At 45.4% G+C, this 27,260-nt stretch overlaps 1 pseudogene; it reads right to left on the reverse strand.

The window, feature by feature from the left end:
* LOC101107237 (etoposide-induced protein 2.4 homolog) lies at nt 1-27,260 on the reverse strand (annotated as a pseudogene).

The following is a 27,260-nucleotide window of genomic DNA, read 5'->3' on the forward strand; positions in this document are numbered from 1 at the left end:
TCAGATAGAAGGGACTGCGGGCAGGGCTCTTGGCAGGCAGGCTGTGCCTCCCCTGGGAGGGGGTGGAGGGGAGCCGGTGGCCCTCCAGCCCAGCCGGGTGGTGGGTGGCAGGCGACCCCCTCCGCGGCCCCAGCAGCCTTCAGTCCTAGTACAGTGTGGAGAGGGGAGTTTTTCCACAGAAGTGGAGCTCCTTAGGGCCACTCGTAAGTAGACCAGCGTGTGGAAGAAGCTGTTGCTTAAGAAAACCACCAAGGAGAAGAGGCGCACCTGGAAAAGCTATGCTTTGCCGGGGTCTTTTCTTCACTGTCACTGATGACGACTAGAGGAAAGAGGCCAGAGAAGAGGGTCACTGTCAACGCGGGAGGACCGCCTTGTGAGGAAAGTCGGACAAACCAATCCAAAGTGGCAAGGCCAGTTCCTTTCTATGTCTGACAGCCCCAGGCGCATTTCAATTCCTGCAGGAGGAAGAGGGCCTCAAGCAAGAGGCTGAAGAGCGTGTCAGCAACGCCAGGGAACGGGGGAGGCCTCCTCGCTGATAGCTCAAGTGCCAGGTCAGCTATGTCCTGAAAGCAAATCGCACCGAGGACTTTGCTGAGCACAGAGAGGGGGAGCATCCAGACAGCCCTGAAAACTGACGTGAGGAAAAACCCCAGCCACCAGCAGACATCCCTGGGTAGTGACGGATCACCAATCTGGATCACCCAGATCACCAATCCGGGCCGTTATTGAGGACAGGAATAAACACTGGATAAAACAAGAGGAGCCGGAACCAGACGACTCCACCCTTCCAAGCACAGTACTCAAAATCTCTGCCAACAGCACGCGGCTCACCCTCCTGCTTCCTGCCTAGCTCTGGGCTCTTCTCTGAGCCAGGACACCTCTTGCCCTTCTCCGAAGCCACTTTTCTCTTTTGCTGAATTTGAGCATCCAGCTTTGAGAGGGTACAGATTCCCCAGATGCATCTTTGATTCCCCTGGCAAGGTCCTGCGGAAAGGTTTGACCCTGTCCGCCATCTCTTTACCGTCGAAACTTTCAATGACATGAGGGAGAGAGCAGTGTCCCCAGACCTTCCACCGGGAAGGACCGCACAGCGTTGCCACAGGGCTCCGGCCGAGTGCCTCTCTGAGGCCTCCACGCCTCTGCCCGTCTGCTGGGCTCTGTGCCCCCTTCCTGTCTGACCTCCAGGGAGCCTTTCTGCACAGTGTCGCGGGGAGGTCTCCTGACTGAGGATGAGAAAGTGTGGTCTCCTGTTCCTCTGTCTGTGCAGGGCGCAGCCTCCACCCCCAACCATCCTGCTATTTTCTTTTTGGAGTATCTTCTCCTAAACAATTGGAAGCCAGAGACAGCAAGTCTTCCACACACAGCCAAAAGTAACCATCACAAAGCTGATTCAATAAAACTGTGAAAGGGGCTCACTTGATTTTCTTTGCTTTCATGACTTGCCTTTCTTGTAACATCTTTTAATTTCCTCATTTATCCTCATTATTAATTTCCTCATTTATTTATTGAGCACTTACTATCTGCTGGTATTAAAACATCTTAGAAAATACTAAAAATAATTTTATTGACTTATTTTAGGCTGTGCCTGTTCCTCACAGCCGCACGAGCTTCTCTGCAGCTGCAGTGTGTGGGCTTCTCAGTGCGGTGGCTTCTCTTGCTGTGGAACGCGGGCTGCAGGTATGCAGGCTGCTGTAGCTGCAGCATGCGGGCTCATTAGTTGCAACTTGCAGTTTCCAGGGCACAAGGGCTTCAGCAGTTGCGGCTCCCGGGCTCTGGAGCACAGGCGCGGTAGTCTGGCCGATCGGGCTTCATTGCTCCGAGGCATGTGGGGTCTTCCTGGATCAGGGATTGAGCCTGTGTCTCCTGTATTGGCAGGTGGACTCTTCACCCCAAAGTACCACGGAAGCCCAGAAAATATTTTGATATTATTTGTTTATTTCATTACTTGTTTAAAGTTTAGTTTAGTTGCTCAGTTGTGTCCGACTCTTTGTGACCCCATGGACTGTAGGCTACCAGGCTCCTCTGTCCATGGGATTTTCCAGGCAAGAGTATTGGAGTGGGTGGCCATTTCCTTCTCAGAGGATCTTCCCAACCCAGGGATCGAATGCGGGTCTCCCACATTGTAGGCAGATGCTTTACCATCTGAGCCACCAGGGAAGTCCTATCATTACTTGTTTACTTACTTACCAGAGAAGGCAATGGCACCCCACTCCAGTACTCTTGCCTGGAAAATCCCACGGATGGAGAAGCCTGGTAGGCTGCAGTCCATGGGGTCGTGAAGAGTTGGACATGACTGAGCGACTTCACTTTCATTTTTCATTTTCATGCACTGGAGAAGGAAATGGCAACCCACTCCAGTGTTCTTGCCTGGAGAATCCCAGGGACGGGGGAGCCTGGTGGGCTGCTGTCTATGGGGTTGCACAGAGTCGGACACGACTGAAGCAACTTAGCGGCGGCAGCAGCAGGATTGATATATATACTATGTATCAAATGGGCTTCCCAGATGGCACTAGTGGTAAAGAACTTACTTGTCAATGCAGGAGATTTAAGAGATGCGGGTTTGAGCCCTGGGTCAGGAAGATCCCCTGGAGGAGGACGCAGCAACTCACTCCAGTATTCTTGCCTGGAGAATCCCATGGCCAGAAGAGCCTGACAGGTATTAGTCCATAGGGTCAAAAAGGGCCAGACCTGACTGAAGTGACTTAGCACATGCATAAAATAAGTAACCAATGAGAACTTATGTATAGCACAGGGGGAAAAAAAGATGGTACAATCTATTTATAGGACATATATTAAATTCACCTTAAAAATGCATTTCTGACAAAGCGAGTTCTGACAAAACATGGTTCACTGGAGAAGGGAATAGCAAACACTTCATATTCCTGCCTTGAGAACCCCATGAACAGTATGAAAAGGCAAAATGATAGGATACTGAAAGAGGAACTCCCCAGGTCGGTAGGTGCCCAATATGCTACTGGAGATCAATAGAGAAATAACTCCAATAAGAATGAAGAGATGGAGCCAAAGCAAAAACAACATCCAGCTGTGGATGTGACTGGTGATGGAAGCAAGGTCAGATGCTGTAAAGAGCAATATTGCATAGGAACCTGGAATGTTAGGTCCCTGAATCAAGGCAAATTGGAAATGGTCAAACAGGAGATGGCAAGAGTGAACATAGACATTTTAGGAATCAGCGAACTAAAATGAACTGGAATGGGTGAATTTAACTCAGATGACCATTATATCTACTACTATGGGAAGAATCTCTTAGAAGAAATGGAGTAGCCATCATAGTAAACAAAGGTCTGAAACACAGTACTGGGATGCAATCTCAAAAACAAGAGAATAATCTCTGTTTGCTTCCAAGGCAAACCATTCAGTATCACAGTAATCCAAGTCTGTGCCCCGACCAGTAATGCTGAAGAAGCTGAAGTTGAACGGTTCTATGAAGACCTACAAGACCTTTTAGAACTAACACCCAAAAAAGATGTCCTTTTATTATAGGGGAATGGAATGCAAAAGTAGGAAGTCAACAGATACCTGGAGTAACAAGCAAATTTGGCCTTGGAGTACAAAATGAAGCAGGTCAAAGGCTAACAGAGTTCTGCCAAGAGAATGCACTGGTCATAGCAAACACCCTCTTCCAAGAACACAGGAGAAGACTCTACACATGGACATCACCAGATGGTCAATACAAAAATCAGATTGATTATATTCTTTGCACCCAAAGATGGAGAAGCTCTATGCAGTAAGCCAAAACAAGACTGGGAACTGACTGTGGCTCAGATCATGAACTTATTGCCAAATTCAGACTGAAATTGAAGAAAGTAAGGAAAACCACTAGATCATTCAAGTATGACCTAAATCAAATCCCTTACAATTATAAGGTGGAAGTGAGAAATAGATTTAGGGTTTAGATCTGATAGACAGAGTGTCTGAAGAACTGTGTATGGAGGTTCGTGACATTCTACAGGAGGCAGTGACCAAGACCATCCCCAAGAAAAAGAAATGCAAAAAAGCAAAATGGCTGTCTGGGGAGGCCTTACAAATAGCTGAGAAAAGAAGAGAAGCTAAAGGCAAAGGAGAAAAAGGAAAGATATACCCATTTCAACGCAGAGTTCCAAAGAATAGCAAGGAGAGATGAGAAAGCCTTCCTCAGTGATCAATGCAAAGAAACAGAGGAAAGCAATAAAATGGGAAAGACTAGAGATCTCTTCAAGAAAATTAGAGATACCAAGGGAACATTTCATGAAAAGATGGGCTCAATAAAGGACAGAAATGGTATGGACCTAACAGAAGCAGAAGATATAAAGAAGAGGTGGCAAGAATACACAGGACTGTGCAAAAAAGATATTCAGGACCCAGATAATCACGATGGTGAGATCACTCACCTACAGCCAGACATCCTGGAATGTGAAGTCAAGTGGGCCTTAGGAAGCATCACTAAGAACAAAGCTAGTGGAGGTCATGGAATTCCAGTTGAGCTATTTCAAATCCTGAAAGATGATGCTGTGAAAGTGCTGCACTCAACATGCCAGCAAATTTAGAAAACTCAGCATGGCCACAGGACTGGAAGAGGTCAGTTTTCACTCCAATCCCAAAGAAAGGCAATGCCAAAGAATGTTCAAACTACCACACAATTGCACTCATTTCACAAGCCAGCAAATTAATGCTTAAAATCCTCCAAGTCAGGCTTCAACAGTACATGAACCGTGAACTTCCAGATGTTCAAGCTGAATTTAGGAAAGACAAAGGAACCAGAGATCAAATTGCCAACATCCACTGGATCACAGAAAAACATCTACTTCTGCTTTATTGGCTATGCCAAAGCCTTTGACTGTGTGGATCACAATAAACTGTGGAAAATTCTTCAAGTGATTGGAATACCAGACCACCTGACCTTCCTCTTGAGAAATCTGTATGCAGGTCAAGAAGCAACACTTAGAACTGGACATGGAAAATCAAACTGGTTCCAAATCAGGAAAGGAGTACATCGAGGTTGCGTACTGTCACCCTGCTTATTTAACTTATATGCAGAGTACATCATGCAAAATGCCAGGCTGGATGAAGCACAAGTTGGAGTCAGGATTGCTGGGAGAAATATCAGTGACCTCAGATATGCAGATGACACCACCCTTGTGGCAGAAAGCGAAGAAGAACTAAAGAGCCTCTTGATGAAAGTGAAAGAGGAGAGTGAAAACGTTTGCTTAAAACTTAATATTCAGAAAACTAAGATTATGGTATCTGGTCGCATCACTTCATAGCAAATAGATGGGGAATCAATGGAAACAGTGAGAGACTTTATTTTGGGGGCTCCAGAATCACTGTAGATGGTGACTGCAGCCTTGAAATTAAAAGACACTTGCTCCTTGAAAGAAGTGCTATGACCAACCTAGAGAGCATATTAAAAAGCAGAGATGTTACTTTACCAACAAAGGTCTGTCTAGTCAAAGCTATGGTTTTTCTGGTAGTCATGTATGGATGTGAGATTTGGACCATAAAGAAAGCTTAGTGCGGAAGAATTGATGCCTTTGAACTGTGGTGTTGGAGAAGACTCTTGAGAGTCCCTTGGACTGCAAGGAGATCCAACCAATCAATCCTAAAGGAAATCAGTCCTGAGTGTTCATTGGAAGGACTGCTGCTCAAGCTGAAACTCCAATACTTTGGCCACCTGATGCAAAGAACTGATTCACTGGAAAAGCCCCTGATGTTGGGAAAGATTGAAGGCAGGAGGAGAAGGGTTTGACAGAGGATAAGATGGTTGGATGGCATCACTGACTCAATGGACATGAGTTTGAGCAAGCTCTGAGATTTGGTGATGGACAGGGAGGCCTGGCATGCTGCAGTCCATGGAGTTGCCAAGAGTTGGACACAACTGAGTGACTGAACTGAAAAATGCATTTCAGTAAACACTGCTGCTGCTGCTACGTCGACTGTTTCAGTCACGTCCAACACTAGGTGCAGACAAATACTGTTAGATTCCACTTGTAGTCAAATTCACAGAGTCAGAAAGGACATTGGTAGATGCCAGGGTTTCGGGGGTTGGGAATAGCAGTGGGGGAAGGGGGACTTGGTGTTTAGTGGGGACAGAGTTTCTGTTTAGAAAAATGAAAAATTCAGCAGATGAATGAAGGCAAGAGTTGCACGACAATGAGAATGTACTTAGTGCCGCTCAACTGTACCGTCAGATACGGTTAGAATAGTAGCTTTATATTATGTGACTTCCACCACAATAAAGAACATTAAAAGAAAGATAAAGAGGAGAAACGCCACACACAAATTTTATTTGATGGTAATATTTTATTTTTTACATGCACAGAGACTTTCACAGAAAAATGAAGGCTCAACAAGGCAGTTAAACCTGGGGGCTTGCATACTATTGTATCAAAGGGCAATATATTTATAGAAAAATGACAAGACAAGGGCAATAAATTGTGGAAAGATAAATATTTGAAAGTTAAAGTCACTCAGTCGTGTCTGACTGTTTGTGACCCCATGGACTATACAGTCCATGGAATTCTCCAGGCCAGAATACTGGAGTGGGTAGCCTTTCCCTTCCCCAGGGAATCTTCCCAACCCAGGAGTCGAACCCAGGTCTCCTGCATTGCAGGCAGATTCTTCACCAGCTGAGCCACAAGGGAAGCTGGGGAAAACTAATGGAAGATGGGTGCTATTTTAGCAAGACTTGTTTGTGCAGACCCATCTTGAGGCTCTCTGTCTCCTCCTGGCTGTTCTCCTGGGGTGGAAGAGAGGAAGGAGAAAATGTTCGCAAAGAAAACTTTTTAGTCAGCTTTCAGGCAGGTAGGGTGAGGGCAAAGAGCTGCTTCTGAATTTGCCACTTCTTAACTTGTTTAACTCAGAAATAATCTCTATGCCAAAATGGCACATTTTAGGGTGTCATATTCTGATCCTTACAGTTCCTTATTAAAGGACCTTTATATTAAAGGGGTGAGGGTGCTGGGCCCAGAGACAGAATCCCTGGGGACCACATCCCATCTGGATGAAGGCGTTAGGAAGCTGGAGGCTTTAAGGGCTTTCCTTCTGGACCAAGGTACTGGTCATCTGCACAGCATACTCTCCAGTCAACACATTTGCATCGGTTTCATCTAAGCCATCGAACTTGCCTTCTGTTAACTAGGCTTTAATTTGGGCTTATAGTGGTTGAAATCCCTGGTTTCATCCCTGTGTTACGCTCGTTGCTTTCCGTTTCTCCGTCTTCTTCACCACTCAACTCCCTGACCTGGTGGAGCTGATTTTCCTGGGCTGTGAGCTTTCTTGTTGATTATAAATGTAGGTGAAAAGAGGGCCTTGGAGACATCAAATCTGCACTCCTCAGTCTATACCTCAGTGACCTTGGGCAAGTTACATAATTTTCTAAATCTCTGTTTCTTCAGCTACGTTGCTGTTCAGTCGCTCAGTCAAGTCTGACTTTTTTGGGACCCCATGGACTGCAGCCCACCAGGCTCCATTGTCCATGGAATTCTTCAGCAAGATTACTGGAGTGGGTAGCCATTCCCTTCTCTAGGGGATCTTCTTGACCCAGTTTTTGAACCTTGGTCTTCTGCATCGCGGACAGACTCTTCACTTTCTGAGTCAGCAGGTTCACTCTGTGTACAGTGCTGACATTATGTACATTCAGTTCAGTTCAGTCGCTCAGCCGTGTCTGACCCCTTGCAATCCCATGGACTGAAGCACACCAGGCTTCCCTGTCCCTCGCCAACTCCCAGAGTTTACTCAAACTCATGTCCATTGAGTCAGTGATGCCATCCAACCATCTCATCTTCCGTCATCCCCTTCTCCTCCTGCCCTCAGTCTTTGCCAGCATCAGAGTCTTTTCCAATGAGTTGGTTCTTTGTATCAGGTGGCCAAAGTATTGGAGTTTCAGCTTCAGCATGAGTCCTTCCAATGAATATTCAGGGTTGATTTCCATTAGGGTTGATTGGTTTGATCTCCTTGCTGTCCAAGGGACTCTCAAGGGTCTTTTCCAACATCACAATTCAAAAGCATCAATTCTTTGGTGCTCAGTCTTCTTTATGGTTCAACTCTCACATCCATACATGACTACTGGAAAAACCATAGCTTTTACTAGACGGACCTTTGTTGGCAAGGTAATATCTCTGCTTTTTAATATGCTTCTAGGTTTGTCATAGCTTTTCTTCTAAGGAGCAAGCATCTTTTGATTTCATGGCTGCAGTCACTATTGGCAGTGATTTTGGAGCCCAAGAAAATAAAGTCTCTCACTATTTCTGTTTCCCCATCTATTTGCCATGAAGTGATGGGACCAGATGCCATGATCTTAGCTTTTTGAATGTTGAGTTTTAAGTCAGCGTTTTCACTCTCCTCTTTCACCTTCATTAAGAGGCTTTTTAGTTTCTCTTCACTTTCTGCCATAGGGGTGGTGTCATCTGCATATCTGAGGTTATTGGTATTTCTCCCAGCAATCTTGATTCCAGCTTGTGCTTCATCCAACCCAGCATTTCGCATGATGTACTCTGCATATAAGTTAAATAAGCAGGGTGACAATATACAGCCATAACTATTTGGAACCAGTCTTGTCCCATGTCCAGTTGTAACTGTTGCTTCTTGACCTGCATACAGATTTCTCAGGAGGCAGGTGAGGTGGTCTGGTATTCCAGTCTCTTGAAGAATTTTCCACAGTTTGCTGTGATCCACACAAAGGCTTTGGCAAAGTCAATAAAGCATAAATAGATGCTTTTTTGGAACTCTGTTGCTTTTTCTATCATCTGACAGATATTGGCAATTTGATCTCTGGTTCCTCTACCTTTTCTAAATCCAGCTTGAACATCTGGAAGTTTATGGTTCATGTACTGTTGAAGTCTAGCTTGAAGAATTTTGAGCATTACTTTGCCAGCTATTCAAAGAGGGCTAATAACAGCTGCCCAAAGACTCAGTGAGAATTTTATGTATTAAGAAACTCTCAGTTACTTACAACTAATACCAGGCGCTTTTCCAAATACCTGAAGTATACACACACACACACACACACACACACACACACACACACACACACACAGCTTGCCTACTATCCTGCTGGTCCTCTTTGCTGACCCCTACTGGACAGCGCACAACAGCGCCAGTCGTCCCTTGGGCGGCTGAGGACGTGCTTTCACAAGCCTGTGGGGGATGAAACTCGGCAGTAACCAGCTCCTTAGGAGCCGCTCCCCCCTCCCTGTTGCATCACACCCGCAACCGACCAGCAGTAACTGCCCACAAGTCTCACCAGCTGCAGAAACTCCGAGTCTCTGGAAAGCAAACACCAAAGTTCACAGGGTCTGGTGTTCAGATCCTTCTCTTCCAGTTTTGACCCAACCCCCAGATTAGTCACCTAAACAGTAATGCAGCAAAATTGGTGTGATGAGTGATTTTCTGCTTCCATTTGTTTTCTCTCCTGATAGCTGTCCTCATGCGGATGAAAAGTGGAAGTGTTAGTCGTTCAGTCCGACTCTTTGTGACCACATGGACTGTAGCCCACCAGGCTCCTCTGTCCACGGGATTCTCCAGGCAAGAATACTGGAGTGGGTTGCCATGCCCTCCTCCAGGGGATCTTCCCAACCCAGGGATAGAACCCACATCCTGCACTGATAGGCAGGTTCTTTACCACTCGTGCCACCTGGGACTTTGAAAGTCACACAGTTGGAATCCCAGCAACACCATTTCCTGTGCATTGAAGAGTCGCTTAGTCTTGCTGAGTTTCCTTTTGTATGACAGGGGCTGGGGCTGGGGAGAGGGTCGAGTGACTGGATATGTGAAAGCACCTTGGCTGGTGCTTGGGATCTACTCCCTTCCCCAAAGATCCCTCCCTTCTTGCCTGGGAGCCCCTGCTCCAGCTAAGTAAATAGCAGAACTCTGGTTTCCCATGACAACAACTTTCTCATTATCTAAAAGAAAGAAAAAGTGCTTTATAATGAAAAGTGATCAAAACAAGATTGAGGTAAAAGACAAGGCGATCAGAAAATAGGAAACGAACATGGCATCTAAAGAACTGCATAAAGCCGTGAGAGACCAGGTCAGTGCAAGCTGGTAATTATGTGTTAAGACTGAAGCATTTATGTCTCACAAATTAACATTTTGCACGATGACTCTTCTGTGAGTAAATGCATGGGTTCTTTTATGTTCTTATAGATTTTTTTTTAAAACCACAAACATGGCCTAGAAGAACGGAGCAATAAAAAGGAGAATTGTTTCTTCCTTATTGACATAATTATTCAGTTGTCATGGATTACATTTTTATTTTGGCTAGTTTGGGGTCCCCAAATATGGGAAGCATTTGAAAGACTACAAAAACCAACAAATTGATAAAAGATTCTTGTAAAAACTGAGCTCTGCTGAAAGGTTAAAGATGGGTATTTATTCAGGGGAAAAAATGGAAATTTATCAGTCAGTGGCTTTTGTTATAGGGCTGCTGCTGCAGCTGCTGCTGCTAAGTCGCTTCACTCGTGTCCAACTCTGTGCAACCCCATCGACTGCAGCCCACCAGGCTCCTCCGTCCCTGGGATTTGCCAGGCAAGAGTACTGGAGTGGGTTGCCATTGCCTTCTCCATTGTTATAGGGCAGGTTATTACAATAATAGTGGTCAGTTATTTTTCTTTGCCAAGAGGAAAAAAGGAGTAGGTTTTAGCTATAGCCAGAAATGTTGAGAGGCTACAGTGGAACCTCATTCCAGAATTACTAAGCATCCATGTGACTGCAGTGTTAGCACAGGGTGTGGCTCTGAGATAAGCAGCTCACGCTGCTTTCTGTTGATCTCATTACCCACCGCACCCACACGCCCTCAGTCTCAGCTCCAGGGGACAGATGGTTGCAGGCGCTCCTGCCAACTACCTGGTGAGCAATGCTCACTCGGCGGCCTCTGCTGAGTCTGGGATTTGACTCCCAGCAGCGCACCTCCCAGGCCCGGCCGGGGCAGGGCACGGGGCAGTGAGCTCAGCATCGGGAGACCTGGCTGGCATGTCCTGCTCCCCAACCTGCCTGCCTCCTGGGATCAAACGAGCAGGTTGATCTTAATTGTAGCGCTTTTCAAGTTTCAGTGCAGATGAAAATTTTGACAATTATTGAATTATTTGTTTATTTTTGAGAGGGTGCTTGCTTAAATTCCAGCTTTCTAGAAGCTGCCTGCCTTCCCTGCCTTCCCAGGTGGCGCAGTGGTAAACAATCTGCCTGCCAATGCAGAAGATCAGGTTTGATCCCTGGGTCAGGAAGACCCCCTGGAGGAAGATATGGCAGCCCACTCCAGTACTTTCACCTGGGAAATGCCACGGACAGAGGAGCCTGGTGGGCTACAGTCCATGGGGTCCAACAGAGTTGGACAGGACTGAGCACACACATACATCCGATTCCCCATGTAAACTTTTATTTTTTATTTTTACGTGGAGTGGAGCACAGGACCCAAAGTTATGTTTATTAATAAACACCTGATATGAATAACGCTTGGGCTAGTGTATTAGTTTGGGAGGGCTGCCACAACAAAAGAACACAGACTAGGTGGCTTAAGCAACAGAAATTAGTCTTTTTGCAGTTCTGCAGGGTAGAAGTCCAAGATAAGTGATTGACAGGCTTGGCTTCTCCAGAAACCTCTTCTCTTGGCTTGCAAATGGCAGCTTCTTGCTATTTGTTCACAAAGTCTTTTTTCTGGTGTTTAAAGGCTCAAAATATGAATTTGGGTAGGAGGAAAACTTTGGCCCCTAACAGCTAGATAATCTCTACAATTCTATGACTGATGAAAGCTAGGTCATACCTCTCTCCAGGCTCAGCTTCTTTATTTAAAAAATATTTATTCTTTGTTTATTTGCTTGCGCTGGGTCTTGGTTTCGGCACATGGGAGCTTTAACTTCAGTATGGGGATCTAGTTCCCTGACCAGGGATTGAACCTGGGTTCCTGCATTGGGACTGCAGAGAAGTAGCCACTGGACTGCCTGGAAAGGGACCAGCAGGTAAGTCCCTCAGCTTCCTTTTTGAGACTTCTTGTAGCACCAGGGTGGAGTAGCAAAACTTATAGTCTCTCCACTTCTCCAGCCAGAACTCCCAATCCTACTTTGGTGACATCTGGCCTTAATCGCCTGGCCCTAACTGCTGCTACCACCCTATCTAAGGTGCCTGCCACCCCCATCCTCCTACACTGATTTGGGGTCTTGTATTGATTTATTTATGTTTCCTCATTTCCTGTCTTTCTCCCCTGCTAGACTGTAAATTCCATAGATCAGCCTAGCACCACACACAGTCCCTAGCATACTGTGGGCACTCATTAAATACTGATGCATGAATCAATGACTGAACAATTGAGCTGAATTGAGAAGACCTTAAGGTCCATTCCAACCACAGAATCACCTTTCTTCTTTATCCTTTCACTTGGACAGTGTTGAAGAGACTTTGCCCCAGCCAGAGGCATAAAAATCTGGAATGCTATCCACCATGATATCTTCACGGAGGCCTGGGAGAGGTGAAATTTATGCTCACTTATCATCCTACTAATGTCTTGGTCACCAAAGTGTTAACAGTACCCTGAACCTATTGTCCCCGGACTGCACGACCCTGAGACAGGTCAGGGACGGAGGAGGGCAGCTCATCAGCCGAGAGCAAGCGTCACCCACCACCCACCCCGTCAAGAGCCCTGCGTGGATCAGGAGTCTGCGGGTGACATAGGCTGGGACCTGGGACCGCTGCCAAAGTAAGAGTGCTTGCACCTGGACAAAGTCTCCTCCAGCAACCAAACACAAAGAAACTGTGAGGACCGAAAAATAACTGCATGTATGCACAATTGGGACAATTAGGAGAACAGGATACCAATGGCCGTTCCCGAGGTCCCGGGAGCAAAAGCGGGCTACTGCGCATGCTCCCTGCACGCACACCACCGGGGGTGGGGAGCAGACCCCCTAAGCTACACCTCTCGCCCCACTCGCCGACCTACCCCTGTCCTCACCCCAGTTAAGGAAACAGCGGGACCTAGAGACTAACATGCTGAGAGAAGTAAGTCAGAGAGAGGAGAAACATTAGATAACACCCCTTACATGCGGAATCAGAAAGACATGGTACAAATGAACTTATTTACAAACAGAAAGAGACTCACAGACTTAGGGAAGGAACTTAGGGTTGCTTGGGGACTTGGCGGGGAGAATAGGGGGGCGAGACAGGAAGTTTCGGATTGACATGTAACTCTTCTACGTTTAAAATGGATAATCACAAGGTATCCTACCATATAGCACAAGGAACTCTGCTCCATGTTATGTGGCAGCCTAGATGGGAGGGGAGTGTGGGAGAGAATGGATACAAACGTGTGCATGGTCGAGGCCCTCTGGGGTCCACCTGAAATTATCGCAACCTCGTTGACCAGCTATATTCCAATACAAAATAAAAAGTTAACAATAAAAAGGAGCCAGCTCACCTCTGGCCCCAGGTGGATAGAGAATAAGATCACCTGCTTCTTGTTTTCATCCCCTTGTGCTGTAGCCCGACCCCAGGAAGGCCTCATTAACATCTATTGATTAAAGAGTTTTCAAGAGCCTGGGGTGGTAACACACATGGCCCACAACTGGTGTCTGGATGTGATCATCCGTCTTCCTGCAGCTGGCCAAAAGCTCTTTTTTATAAACTTCAGGCCTGAGACATTTGCCAGGAAAACAGTTAAGCTTTTTATTGCCTGTCATTCTTTTAGGCTGATGGAGAGAAGCTGGACTGTGTCAACAAAAGCAACACTGTTAATGCAATCAGACTAATAATAAATGAAAAAACAAATTCATCAGCAATAGTTTAAAGAAGACAGTCTCAGCTCACTGAAGACAGGTGAATTTTAATCTCAGATTGGGTTGGATCGACATAAATGAAAGCGGGATCATATCTTTGGGCTGCAGGGAGGCAATATTTTTAGACAGTGCTTGTGTGTATTTTCCCCGAAGGCCTCACCCCAGGTTGAGTTGATTGCTTTTTCCTTATACTTACTAAATTTGTGGGCATATATTTCTTTCTATGCCTGTTTCCTCTTCTATACCAGTGGTTCCTGGAGAACAATACTCACATCTTATTTATTTCTGCATCTCCTGCTCCTGCTACTTGGCCTCAAATATTGAATGACTAACTTAACAAGGAGATTTAAATATTGACTAGCAGGTACTGCAAAAATGTTTTATGGCAGATTAATCAGAGACATATTAATTACTGTCATAATCATCCAATATATCCCACTCTCAATAATTTTATTTACAGAATTAAAAGAAAAAAACAACCCACTGGTTTTAGCCTAAGGCTAAAATTTCTTAGAATGGGCCATACCATGCATGTTTGGGGGAGGAAAGAAGCCAGAAGAAAGATGCATGCATGGCCCACCTCTGGGAATGTAAAGTGATTTTCAAATTATCCCGCATCAGACAGAATCAGAAAAGGAAATGTACTGGGACTTCCTTGGCAGTCCAGTGGTTAAGAATCCATCTGCCAATGCAGGGGACATGGGTTCAGTCCCTGGCCTGGGAAGACCCCACATGACGCAGGGCAACTAAGACTGAGCGCCACAACTCCGAGGCCCTTGCTCTAGAGCCTGGGAGCCACAACTGCTGAGCACAGACACTGCAACTGCTGAAGCCTGCGTGTCCTAGAGCCCACGCTCTGCAACAACAGAAGACCCCACAGTGAGGAGCCCACGCTCTGCAACAACAGAAGACCCCACAGTGAGGAGCCCACGCACTGCTACTCGAGAGCAGCTCCTGCTCACCACAACTAGAGAAAGCCTGTGCACAGCAACGAAGACTCAGTGCAGCCAAAAGTAAATGAATTAACTTTAAAAGAAGGAAATGTCTTAGAGGGGAGTCAAACCCCTGGAAGTGAAATGAAGTGAAAGTTGCTTAGTCATGTCTGACTCTTTGCGACCCCATGGACTATACAGTCCATGGAATTCTTCAGGCCAGAACACTGGAGTGGGTAGCCGTTCCCTTCTCCAGGGGATCTTCTCAACCCAGGGATCGAACCCAAGTCTCCCGCATTGAAGGCGGATTCTTTGCCAGCTGAGCCACAAGGTAAGCCCCTAAATACCTGGAACACAATGCAAAGCATTAAAAAAGTCATCATGTGCTCCAAATTATACACAGTATTGTGCCACTCGATAATGTACATAATGGTAAATTAGCTCTAGTTATTAATACCAATAACCTCATTCACTGAGAAATCAGTGTATAATAAAGAGCTATTTAGCTTCTAAGCTCCTGAGGCCACAGCCAGAGAGGCAGTCACAGGGGATCACTGTTAATTATCTCCCAATCCCGCCCCTCTCCCTGAGGAAGAGCCACAGTGTATGCTCCACATTTAATGAGGGCAGGAAGGCTCCATCCGTGCCTCCCTCACTGTTTGAGGGTCCTTTCAACAGGGAGACTGTCCTGGGTAGGCACCGAGGACCATTTAGCAGGTAACATAGCTCCATAAGAAGCTTTTAGAGCTGCACAGAAATTTCCTTCTTGAGCTAATCTTTCTCATTGTGCTCCCAATCAAACTGATTTTTTTTTTCTCTTTTTTGGAAATAGCTTGGGGATGTGTTATGAAAGAACCAAGAAGCATCCTTAAGTTGAATCGTGCTTTAAAAAATTACGGTAAAATACATATGAAATGTAACATTTTGACCATTTTAAAGTGTTCAGTTTAACAGCGCTTACTTCATCCACAACACTGGGCAAACAGCACCACTACCCAGGTCCAGGAGCCGTTCATCTCCCCAAAAGGAACCCCTCCACCTTTAAGTAGTCTGTCCCCGTTCCCTCTTCCCACCACCCTCTGGCAACCACTGACCTGCTCGTCATCGCTATGGGTTTGCCTGTTCTGAATTTTTATTATTCAGTCTGTGACCTTTTTCAAAGAGCCGCCTTTGCTTAGCTAGGTGCGTCCACTTTGTGACATGTGTTAACAACTCACTGTTTTTTTATGACTGAATAGTATTCCACTGCATCACATTTTGTTCTTTAGTTGATGAACTCTGGGTTGTTTCCATCAACCAACCATTTTTTTTCTTTTTAAAAATTTAAAAATTTTATACAATTTTTAAAGTTTACTTTCTGTTTATAAAATATTGCCTATATTCCCTGTTCACCAACCAAACCTTTTAAGGCTAGCCCCTGTGTATTATCTCCACTTCCTTAACCTAGTGGGATCTGGCTTTGGCCTTAACCAGAATAACAGCTAGTATCGACTGCAGCCAATGGTGATGGAGAGTTTGCCCTGTTCTGGGTATTGTGCACAGCGGTTTATGAGTATAACCCCACCTAATCCGCATGGGGCAAAAGCTTGTGTAGGTTAGCCTTACATCAGATGGCCCAGCAGAGGAGCTGGGAACTGAAAACTAGCCCAGATTCTGGTGGCTGTGTGTGCTCTGAGGGAGAGGCAGTGGCTCCCCAGTATGCACAAAGGCAACTCTGTCACCAGCACTTTGGGTAAATATTATCTTTATTCCTGGAGAAGGAAATGGAAACCCACTCCAATACCCTTGCCTGGAAAATTCCATGGACTGAGGAGCCTGGCAGGCTACAGTCCATGGGGTGGAAAAGAGTTGGACACAACTGAGCAACTTAATTTTCTTTTTTGTAACTATCCTTGTTCTTATACTATACTTAGTGTGTAGTGTTAGTCACTCAGTCGGGTCTGACTCTTTTTGACCCCATGGACTGTAGCCACAGGCTTCTCTGTCCATGGGATTTCCCAAGCAAGAATTCTGGAGTGGGTTGCCATTTCCTTTTCCAATCTACACTTAAGGAAAGGGAAAATTTGAGAGTTTCCATAATAGTCAAGATTATACAAATATCTAACAAAGAGGAAGACACCAGGGCTTAAACCCAGACACAGATGAGTTTATATCCTCAGCCTTGTACCCTGTACAAGGATAACATTGGGAAGAATTTCTGTGCTCTCCCTCTTTCAAGATTTTCTTCCACCATAATCCAACGCAAAAATTATATCTTACACTGTTACCCATTACCTAATCACGTATATAACAAAATAAGTTTCATGAAACTGTACTTAAGCTCAGTACCTGCAACGTACTTTTCCAATCTATTTCATTAAAAGAAATACTGGTGAAGCTCCCCTAACCTGACTTTTGACAGGTTGTCATCCACAGTTTCAAAACCATGGCTGAAAACAAACCATTCATTTTTCAGTCTTTTTTACTTGAACTCTTGGTGATATTTAATGTTAAATGAGCATTTACTTCTTGAAATTCACCCTGTTTTAGGATCACTCTCTCGCAGGCTTGAGAATGCTATGTCCACCTCTTTCTCTACGGCTCGCTTATCTTAGTTAATGCCTTCTCTACTTTCCCCGTCTCTCAAGGTATATAACTAACTCATAATCAAAAGACAGAACAGGTGCTTTATATTTTTCACCTTAAAAATTTTTATTTATTTAGTTTATTTTCTGGCTGTTGTGGGTCTTTCTTGCCGCACAGGGGCTTTGTCTAGTTGCACGGCTGCTCTTGCCGTGGAGCGCAGGCTGGAGGCACGCAGGCCTCAGTAGCTGCAGTGCATGGGCTCAGCAGTGGCGGCTCCCCGGTTCTAGAGCACAGGCTCAGTAGTTGCAGCCACAGGCTTAGTTGCTCCACAACATATGAAATCTTCCTGGGCCAGGGGTCGAACCAGTGCCCCTTGCACGGCAAGGTGGATTCTTAACCACTGGACCACCAGGAAAGCCCCCAGAACAGATGCTTTACAAAGAATACATACAAATGGACAAGTGCGTGAAAACACTGCTCAACGTCATCAGTCATCAAATAAATGAAAATTAAGCCACCATAAAATACCATTATATACCCACATGAGTACTTGCTAAGTCACTTCAGTCATATCAGACTCTGTGCACAAGAATGTCTAAAAAGGACCAACAACGTAAATGTTGGCAAGGACATGGAGCAACATCTATTGCTGGTGGAAATTCAAAATGGTGCAACCACTTTGGAGAACCATTTGGCAGTTTTTTATAAAGTTACTTTCACATTTACTCTGTAATCTGGCAATTCACTCCAAGCTATTTCCTTGATAAGAAATTAAAAACATATTTCACACAAAGAAGCAGCTTTGTTTGTAACAGCTTCAAGTTGAAACCAACACAGACATCCATTGGCGAGTGACTGAACAAATAAAACGGGGCACATAAAACAACAGAATAATATTCAGCGAAATGAAGGCACAAACTACTGATACAGACAACATCCTACATGAATTTCAAAACTATTGTGCTGAGTGAAAGAAGGCATATACAAAAATAGAGTGCATGCTGTAAGATTCTACCTACATAGAATTCTAAAAGAAGAAAATTGATTTACAAGGACAGAAAGTAAATATATCAGTGGCTATCTGGGCAAGGTTCGGTTCAGTTCAGTTCAGTCTCTCAGTTGTGTCTGACTTTTTGCGACCCCATGAATTGCAGCACCCCAGGCCTCCCTGTCCATCACCAACTCCCGGAGTTCACCCAAACTCATGTCCATCAAGTCGGTGATGCCATCCAGCCATCTCATCCTCTGTCGTCCCCTTCTCCTCCTGCCCCCAATCCCTCCCAGCATCAGAGTCTTTTCCAATGAGTCAACACTTCGCATCAGGTGACCAAAGTACTGGAGTTTCAGCTTTAGCATCATTCCTTCCAAAGAACACCCAGGACTGATCTCCTTTAGAATGGACTGGTTGGATCTCCTTGCAGTCCAAGGGACTCTCAAGAGTCTTCTCCAACACCACAGTTTAAAAGCATCAATTCTTCAGTGCTCAACTTTCTTCACAGTCCAACTGTCACATCCATAGATGACTACTGGAAAAACCATAGCCTTGACTAGATGGACCTTTGTTGGCAAAGTAATGTCTCTGCTTTTGAATATGCTATTTGGTTGGTCATAACTTTCCTTCCAAGGAGTAAGAGTCTTTTCATTTCATGGCTGCAATCACCATCTGCAGTGATTTTGGAGCCCTCCCAAAATAAAGTCTGACACTGTTTCCACTGTTTTCCCATATATTTCCCATGAAGTGATGGGACCAGATGCCATGCCCAAGGTTAGGGGTGGCGGCCGAGAGGAGCAACCCCATGTCCAAGGAGTGGTGGCTGAGCAGGTGCAGAAGGGCCGAGAGGAGCTACTCCACATTCAAGGTCAGGAGGGGCTGAGGTGAGGAGATACCCTTCATCCAAGGTAAGAGAAGCCCAAGTAAGATGGTAGGTGTTGCAAGAGGGCATCAGAGGGCGGACACACTGAAGTCATAATCACAGAAAACTAGTCAATCTAATCACACTAGGACCACAGCCTTTTCTAACTCAATGAAACTAAGCCATTCCCGCAGGGCAACCCAGCGGGCAACCCAAGATGGGCGGGTCATGGTGGACAGGTCTGACAGAATGTGGTCCACTGGAGAAGGGAATGGCAAACCACTTCAGTACTCTTGCCTTGAGAACCCCATGAACAGTATGAAAAGGCAAAATGATAGGATACTGAAAGAGGAACTCCCCAGGTTGGTAGGTGCCCAATATGCTACTGGAGATCAGTGGAGAAATAACTCTAGAAAGAATGAAGGGATGGAGCCAAAGCAAAAACAATACCCAGTTGTGAATGTGACTGGTGATAGAAGCAAGGTCTGATGCTGTAAAGAGCAATATTGCATAGAAACCTGGAATGTCAGGCCCATGAATCAAGGCAAATTGGAAGTGGTCAAACAGGAGATGGCAAGAGTGAACGTCGACATTCCAGGAATCAGCGAACTAAAATGGACTGGAATGGGTGGATTTAACTCAGATGACCATTATATCTACTACTGCAGGCAGGAATCCCTCAGAAGAAATGGAGTAGCCATCATGGTCAACAAGAGTCTGAAATGCAGTACTTGGATGCAATCTGGGCAAGGTAGGGGAACTGTTTACTGACTGAGAGCATAAGAGAACCTTTGGGATGATGAAAATATTTCAGGTCTTGGCTGTGGTTACATGGATGTAGATATTTGTCAAAACTTATCAAAATCATATATCAAAATGGACACATTTCAACTTTATGTAAAGCAAAAGTTTGTAGAGTTAATTTAACCAGCCAATAAGAACTTTTCAACCTCTTCCTTCTATTCCTTTTTGTCACCTCCTCCAACTAATCATTTATTCAAGTCTCCTGCTTTGACTTCAGACATTTCCCCCAGACATATCTCTCCTCTCACCCTCTGTCCCTGGGTTTTAGTTCAGGTCCTCAGTGTCTCCCTGGGCTGAGGTGAGAGCCTCCAGTCTTTCCTCAACCCCTCTCCCCTCAACTCCAGCCAGTGCTTTCCTCCCCACTGTTCCTATTCACATGCACTCCCTGATGAAATCGCTTCCGTTGGATACACTCTGTTGACAGGCTGAGACAAATGCTTCCGCTTCCTCCCTCCCTTCTTGCTCTCACAGATGCTCCCTGGCTGGAGCCTCTCATGGCCTGGTCTCCCTCCAGGCTCATTGTTGGTCCCTGGGAGCTTTCACCACTCCGTTTCTTTGTACCTTCAATACCTGTCACCTGTTTGCCCTTCCTTCTCTCTCTTCTTGGGCTTCCCAGGTGGCTCAGCGGTAAAGAGTCCTCCTGCCAATGCAGGAGACACAGGAGTCCCAGGTTCCATCCCTGAGTCAGGAAGATCCCCTGGAGTAGGAAATGGCAACCCACTCCAGTATTCTTGCCTAGAAAATTCCATGGACAGAGGAGCCTGGTGGGCCATGGCCCTTGGGGTCACAAATAGTCACAACTGAATATGCATGTACTTTCTTCTTATTGATTTCTATTTCTTAGAGATTCACACTCTGTGAAGCTTTCCTCCATCTACAGGCAGATGTGTGTGTCTCAAGACCTTTTGCTTACCCCTAAAGTAACATCGCCCGGTTATCATTTCACTATCTGTGAAGACTGTTCCCTTTTTAGACTGTATGATCTGATGCCATAGCCATATGTGTGTCTCTAATAACTAACATGATGGTGCTTAATAAATGTTGTTTGAATTAGAAGAACCAGACACATACATTGGCCATATTTTTTTTGATGATGAAGTTAGCATCATAAAAACTCCTGTAGGAATTAATTTTTTCTTCTCCTATCCTCCTATAATCTTTTAACAATGCCTCTTTTATATTGCTTTTCATTTTTCCACTTGATTGGGACTTTTTAAAAGTTTCAAAATATTCTAAGCACCTTACAAAGTGTATAACGAGTAATAAACTCCCAGGTACCCATTCTTGTCAAATCATAGCATTTTTGCTCTATTTGCTTCAGAGGTTTAAACAAATTAAACATAACTTTTGTAGATACAGTTGAAGTCTCCCTTCCCCTTTCCTCACTCTCAAAGGTGCTCATTCTCTTAAATTTTGTATGTATTGTTTATTTGTATATTTTTATATGGCAACCCACTCCAGTACTCTTGCCTGGAAAATCCCATGGATGGAGGAGCCTGGTAGGCTGAAGTCCATGGGGTCGCTAAGAGTCGGGCACAACTGAGCTTCTTCACTTTCATTTTTCACTTTCATGCATTGGAGAAGGAAATGGCAACCCACTCCAGTGTTCTTGCCTGGAGAATCCCAGGGACAGAGGAGCCTAGTGGGCTGCTCTCTATGGGGTTGCACCGAGTTGGACACGACTGAAGTGACTTAGCAGCAGCAGGAGCATGCCATGTATGAGTGAATTCACAAACAGTGCATGATGGTTTTACAGATTTAAACTTTGTACAAATAATATAATATTGCACATATTATTCTGTAAGTTGTTCTTTTGTTTTGTCTCAACGTGATATTTTGATTTATCCATGTTGCTACATGCAACTCTAATTTAAGTGAGGTAAAATACATATGTCTGCATAAATGTTAAATGAGGTGTAACCCATTGTAAGCAGAGAACAGATTTATGCTGTGCGGTCATGATTCTCTTAATTTGCCTGCAACAATACGAGACATCATTAGCTTGCCTACTGTTGTCTGCTGTACTGGAGACCATGTCACAGTACAGGACAGATATCTCTGCAGACACATTACGTGAAGAATCAGGACTGGAAAGCATCTTTCATAAACTATGGAGATGGACTGAATCTACAGATTTGAAATTTAATGAAAACAAATGGAAGATGCTACATTGGGGTAAAAGAAATCCAATGGCACAAAGGTAAGGGGGAGATGTGGCTTAGAAGCAAAACATGAGCAGAAAATGGGATGTTTTTTAGTTGACAAGCAAGCAGGGCTGTGAACGGAAGCCCCAGCTGGGAATCGCTGAGATGAAGTATGGAATGAGGGGCCTTGGTAATGGATATGCTTCTTGGGGCTGCTTGGACCACACAGGGAGGCGGGCTTCAGTTTCTGGATGTGGAGCTTGTTCAGAAGAAAGTAATGAAGATATTTGAAGGAAAAGTGTTGCTTTCAAGAAAAGAGGTTGAGGCCCATAGGGATCTTGACGTTTGATTTCCATGATGGAAAAGAAGTTCTCCGTGGCCTCGAGAGAGGGCTGAACCAGTCCTGCTCCTCTTTCTGAATTCCTGCCTGTGCACACCACTCACCCTGTCCCAAAGCTGGAAGCCTGCCCAGGGTCCTCTCTCCTGCCTCGTGGCCTGCCTCCTCCCTGTGTGGCCGTCACCTCACTTAATCTCTCAGCAGCCTCGCATGCTTGGAACCAGTCTTCCTGCACAAGACACTATCTTCTGCTGGTTTTGTGTATTGTTTGTTTTCCTGAACTTCCTCCTACCTCTAAGAATGCCAGAGGTGCGACCAGATTTTGTGGAGACAGAAAGAGTTTCAATTTTGGGGTCTTTCTTTAAAAGAATACAAAATTATGAATAAAAGGCCTTGGATGGGGCCTTTACCAGTGGGAGAATTATTTCCCGGCAAAACCACCTCAGGCCTTTTTACACTCATCTGCTTTTTCCAAGCTGCATGGTCAAATCCCTGAAGACAGCCACAAGCCCTTTTCTCTCCTGGCTTGGAGGATTCCATTCACGTCTTAGACGTCCACGACTGCCTGGTGACGCCCAAGTTTCCACCTCCAGCTCTGGCCTGCCTGTCTCCAGTCTCGTGCTGAGACAGCCATCCTCACCAGTCTGTCTCAAGATACCGTAGACCCCCTGTGGCTGAGACGGAATGACCTTCCACTGAAGCATCTGGCCCTTCTATAGGGCTCCCATCTCACTAAACGGCACCAGCATCTACCCAGTTCCAAAAACTAGACGCCCTGGCACCATCCTTAAGACTCCTTCTCCCTCAGGCTTATATCCAACCATCTTCAGCCTCATCACATTTAACTTAAATACCCCTTTCTCCTCTCCACCCTCTTTACCATCTTCCCGGCCAAGGCGTCTTCAGGCCTTGGCTGGACCGCCACTAGAGTCTCCTAACTGGTCTTCCCACATCACGATCTGACCACCTCCCTCCTCCTCTTCTCTGCACAGCTGCCAGGGTGTCTTGCCAAGAGGCCTGTCTGATCAGATATGAACTTAGTACGAGGACCAGACGAACCACAGAGCCCTGACGGCCCCGCTTGGTCTAACTCCGCCCGGCTCTCAGCTCCCCTCCCATCAGCTGCCTGCTCTCCGGTCTCTCGGGCCCCCTGCTCCCTGGCCTTTGCTTGGAAACCTCTTCCTCACCCTCTCCACTCCTAACTCCTCATTCTAGGCCAGGTCCCCTGATTGCTCCCTCTTAAAGATGTCATTTCACTTCTGAGTCTGTGGATTCAGTAGCACACATTAGCTAGTGTGACTGACTTGATTGATTTAATGTCCGGCTTTTAATTAGACTCTCAGCTTCATGCAGCTTAGACATGCTTGTCTCTGTTGGCTTCTCCATGTGCCATAGCAAGCCCTTCAACAAATATTTGTTAAAGAGCATCATGAATAGATTGCTGGAAATGGATAAAATAAAGTAAAATAGGATGATGCAAGCCTAGCTTCTAAGTTTTGGGTCAAAGAATCTTTAACTTTGAAAGAACAAGATTCAAGGACACTGTACATTGTGGAGGCATCTACCCTGTTAGGTCAGAAAATATATTTCTCTTCAAAGGTTGGGATTTAGCAATTCCCGAAACCCTGTCAGAAGCCAGCTGGCTGCCCACACTTTTGAAAGCACGGTGATACATTAACCCTCAACGGCAAAGTCCAAGGGCAAGGCTTTGCCGTCAGGGCCGCCGTATGCCCGCCTGTAGCTTTAACAGCCTGTCGCCAAGCATGCAGTGACGTCAGAGGGAGTTCCTTGGGCCCAGAGCATCTGACTTGGCCTCTGCAGTGCAGTTTGGAGCAAATGATTTGGCCTGGAGACATTTCACCTGCTACCTCTTTGGGGCTTAGAGTGAAATTTAGCTTTTATACTTCTCTTTTGACCTGGTATAATTTAACCTTCAGTTACTGTTATTATTTCCTATTTTATTATTTACAATCTATTAAATAAAACTCAGAATGTGGCTCTGGGGCTGGCAAAGGGGAGCAGAATCAAGTTCTTTCTAGTCTTTTCCCAAAGTTCCAAACTGGCACTGTTAAAGGTACAGGAGAAATGTTTTGTGATTTTAGGATATGACAGGAGCTGCAGGATCTAAAGTGCTTGGTGGCTTTTCTTATTATTACTATTAAAGCAAATCTTTTCTAACTTTCAAAATAAAATGGATTAGCCTATGAAATCCCAGAAAATTCATACCAAATGACTAATCAGAGCAACATATTATATTGGGTTGGCCACAAATTTCGTTTGGGGTTTTCCTTACTTATTGGCCAATCCAATAATACAAGAAAGATGCTTGTAATGAAAAAAAAAAATTCCTGTCAACTCTTCTTTAAAATGCAATATAGTAAGATGCCCCAGTATTGTCAGAAATGTTTCCAGGGGCCTTAAAATAAGTTCCCCCTCTTTGTGCTCTCCAAGTTTCGCAGACTCACCTTCCTGGTGCTTCTCAGGGCACCATGATGGCTGTGGAGCGCATCCTTGTGGAGACTGTGAGTCCCTGAGGCGGGCGCGCATCTTTCAGCTCTCTGTGACTTTGTGACAGGCCACGCTTCAGGGTGTCTGGCACACTGTAGGTGCCGAGAGAACAGGAACTGGAATCAGAGAATTCTGTGCTCCAACCCTGTTCTCATATTTTCAGACTCTACAACCTTAGCAAATTCTTAAACCCCCCCATAGTTCATTGTTCTGTAAAATGGGGAAGCGCACCTCCTCACAGAGCAGCTGTGAGAGTAAGATGAGGTGCGTGTCCTGCATGCAGCAGCTGCTCAGTAAGCTGTTATTACTAAGGACTTGGAGCTAGGGTGCTGGGCTCTGCCTTTTGCTGGCTGTGTGACCTTGGGCAGTCCCATAACCTCTCTGAGCCTTGGCTTCTGCTTTGTAAAATAGGAGTAATATCTACCCATTAGAGTTGTGAGGAACAGGTTTTAGACTATTGGATTCAATGGGCCAAAAACAGTCTAGTGACTCATGCATGGTTGCCAATCTTTTATTTTTTTCAGATAGGAATATTTCAAAAAATAAACTATCATCTATCCTCATGATAAGAGTATTTTAACACCAAAAGAGTAGGAAAAGTTAATTTCTTTAAATGAACATAGCTTGAAAGAACAGTGTTTTCCAATGGCTTTATTTTTAGACTGATGGCAACTTTAGTCTCATGCCAGCTCTAGTCCATGTCTGGCCTCTGGAAGCTATTCATTATGAGGATTAAATGAGATGATACGTGTAAATAGCTGAGCATAAAGCCCAGCACATGGGAAACACTAAATAAATTTAACTGCTGCTAGTTAATATTATGACCATAAATCAAAGTACATAACTCATCCATTAAAAAGCGTGATAAATGAATGAGCTAAATACCTGTTATGCTAGTAGTCAGTGGAGCTAAAGAAGGAAAAGAGGGGATGATATGAATGACTGACCAAAAGCTTTAGGAAGAAGAGTATTATTGATAAATACTCACTGAGGACTTTCTATGTTAGGTGCTCCTCTTAAGGAATTTAAATGCACGATCTAATTTGTGCCTCATAAAAGCCCCATTTTTACAGACAATGTAGCAGGGACGTTAGGGAACTTGATCCAATCACTGGTTGGTAAATGGTGAGCCTGAGATTCCAACCCAAACAGACTCCATCACCATGATCTTTTGCCTCCCTCTAATAAACATAGAGGCTTCCCAGGTGGCACTAGGGGTAAAGAACCTACCCGCCAAAGCAGGAAATGGAAGAGACACGGGTTTGCTCCCTGGGCTGGGAAGATCCCCTAGTGATGGGAATGACCACCCACTCCAGTACTCTTGCCTGGAGAATCCCATGGACAGAGGAGCCTGGTGGGCTTCAGTCCACGGAATTGCAAAGAGCTGGGCATGACGGAAGCAACTTAGCACATAATAAACATAAGATATAGGATAAATTTCCATTTAAATGATATGAAAGTAGAGAAAAGTGAAAGGTGATTCAAAGGAAGAGTAGTAGACTGTCACTGAATTAGATTTGGGGCAGAAAGAAAAGCTTTAGAAGATGGGCATGTTGCCCTGTAATCGTATCCAGTTTTATGTAAAGTGTTCTGCTCTGGAAATATGTCAGGTACCATTTTCAGTGCAGCTGAAGAATTTGATATGTTGAGTGTTTTGCCGCATCTCCTTTGTTTTCTGTGGGGCTTCTCCATGTGTTTCCTGAAGTGTGACACACCTCTGATGGTGATAGTTGGAAGGGGTTAGGGTAAGAGTGAGGGAGGAGCCTGCCCCTTTGGCTCTGAGTCTTGCTGAGGTGTTTTCAGTTCTCTGTATTGCCACAACAGCTAGGGGGGAGTTCTGGGAGGGCAGCATGTTCTGGCTAGGGTCTGGAAGAGAGATCAGATGGGCAGGAGGCCCCTCCTTGTCATCGGTCACCTGCATGGAGCCCAGGCTGGTGAGTCAGTTTTCCTGAGGAGCAGCCGCTGCTCCATCTCTCTGCACCAGCTCCATGCCAGAGAGAAAGCAAGCTCTGGAGACGCGCCCGTGCAGAACAGAATGAAGCAAGAGGTCACATTTTCCCATAGCCTCACTGACAGCATGTGGCCAGCGTCCAGCTAAACTTGGCAGTTGTGGCCACCCAAACCTCCCTCCAGCCAAAAGCAGAGTGACTGACTTCTTGGAGACGGTTCAGTCACAGCCGTGCCTGGATGGTTCCCCGGCGGACGCTTTGCAGCAGGGACCCGCAGAGGGCCCAGCCAAGGTCCCGGCCACCTAGAGGGGGTGCCAACGCCAGTTGCTCTTTTGAGGACCGGACACCTCTGTGTGGGTTGGGATTATGCCTGTGAGGGTCGCAGGATGCCAAGTCACACGTGATTTCCAT

This window comes from Ovis aries, chromosome 21 (assembly GCF_016772045.2).
Source record: "Ovis aries strain OAR_USU_Benz2616 breed Rambouillet chromosome 21, ARS-UI_Ramb_v3.0, whole genome shotgun sequence".
In the NCBI taxonomy this organism is placed as follows: Eukaryota; Metazoa; Chordata; class Mammalia; order Artiodactyla; family Bovidae; genus Ovis; species Ovis aries.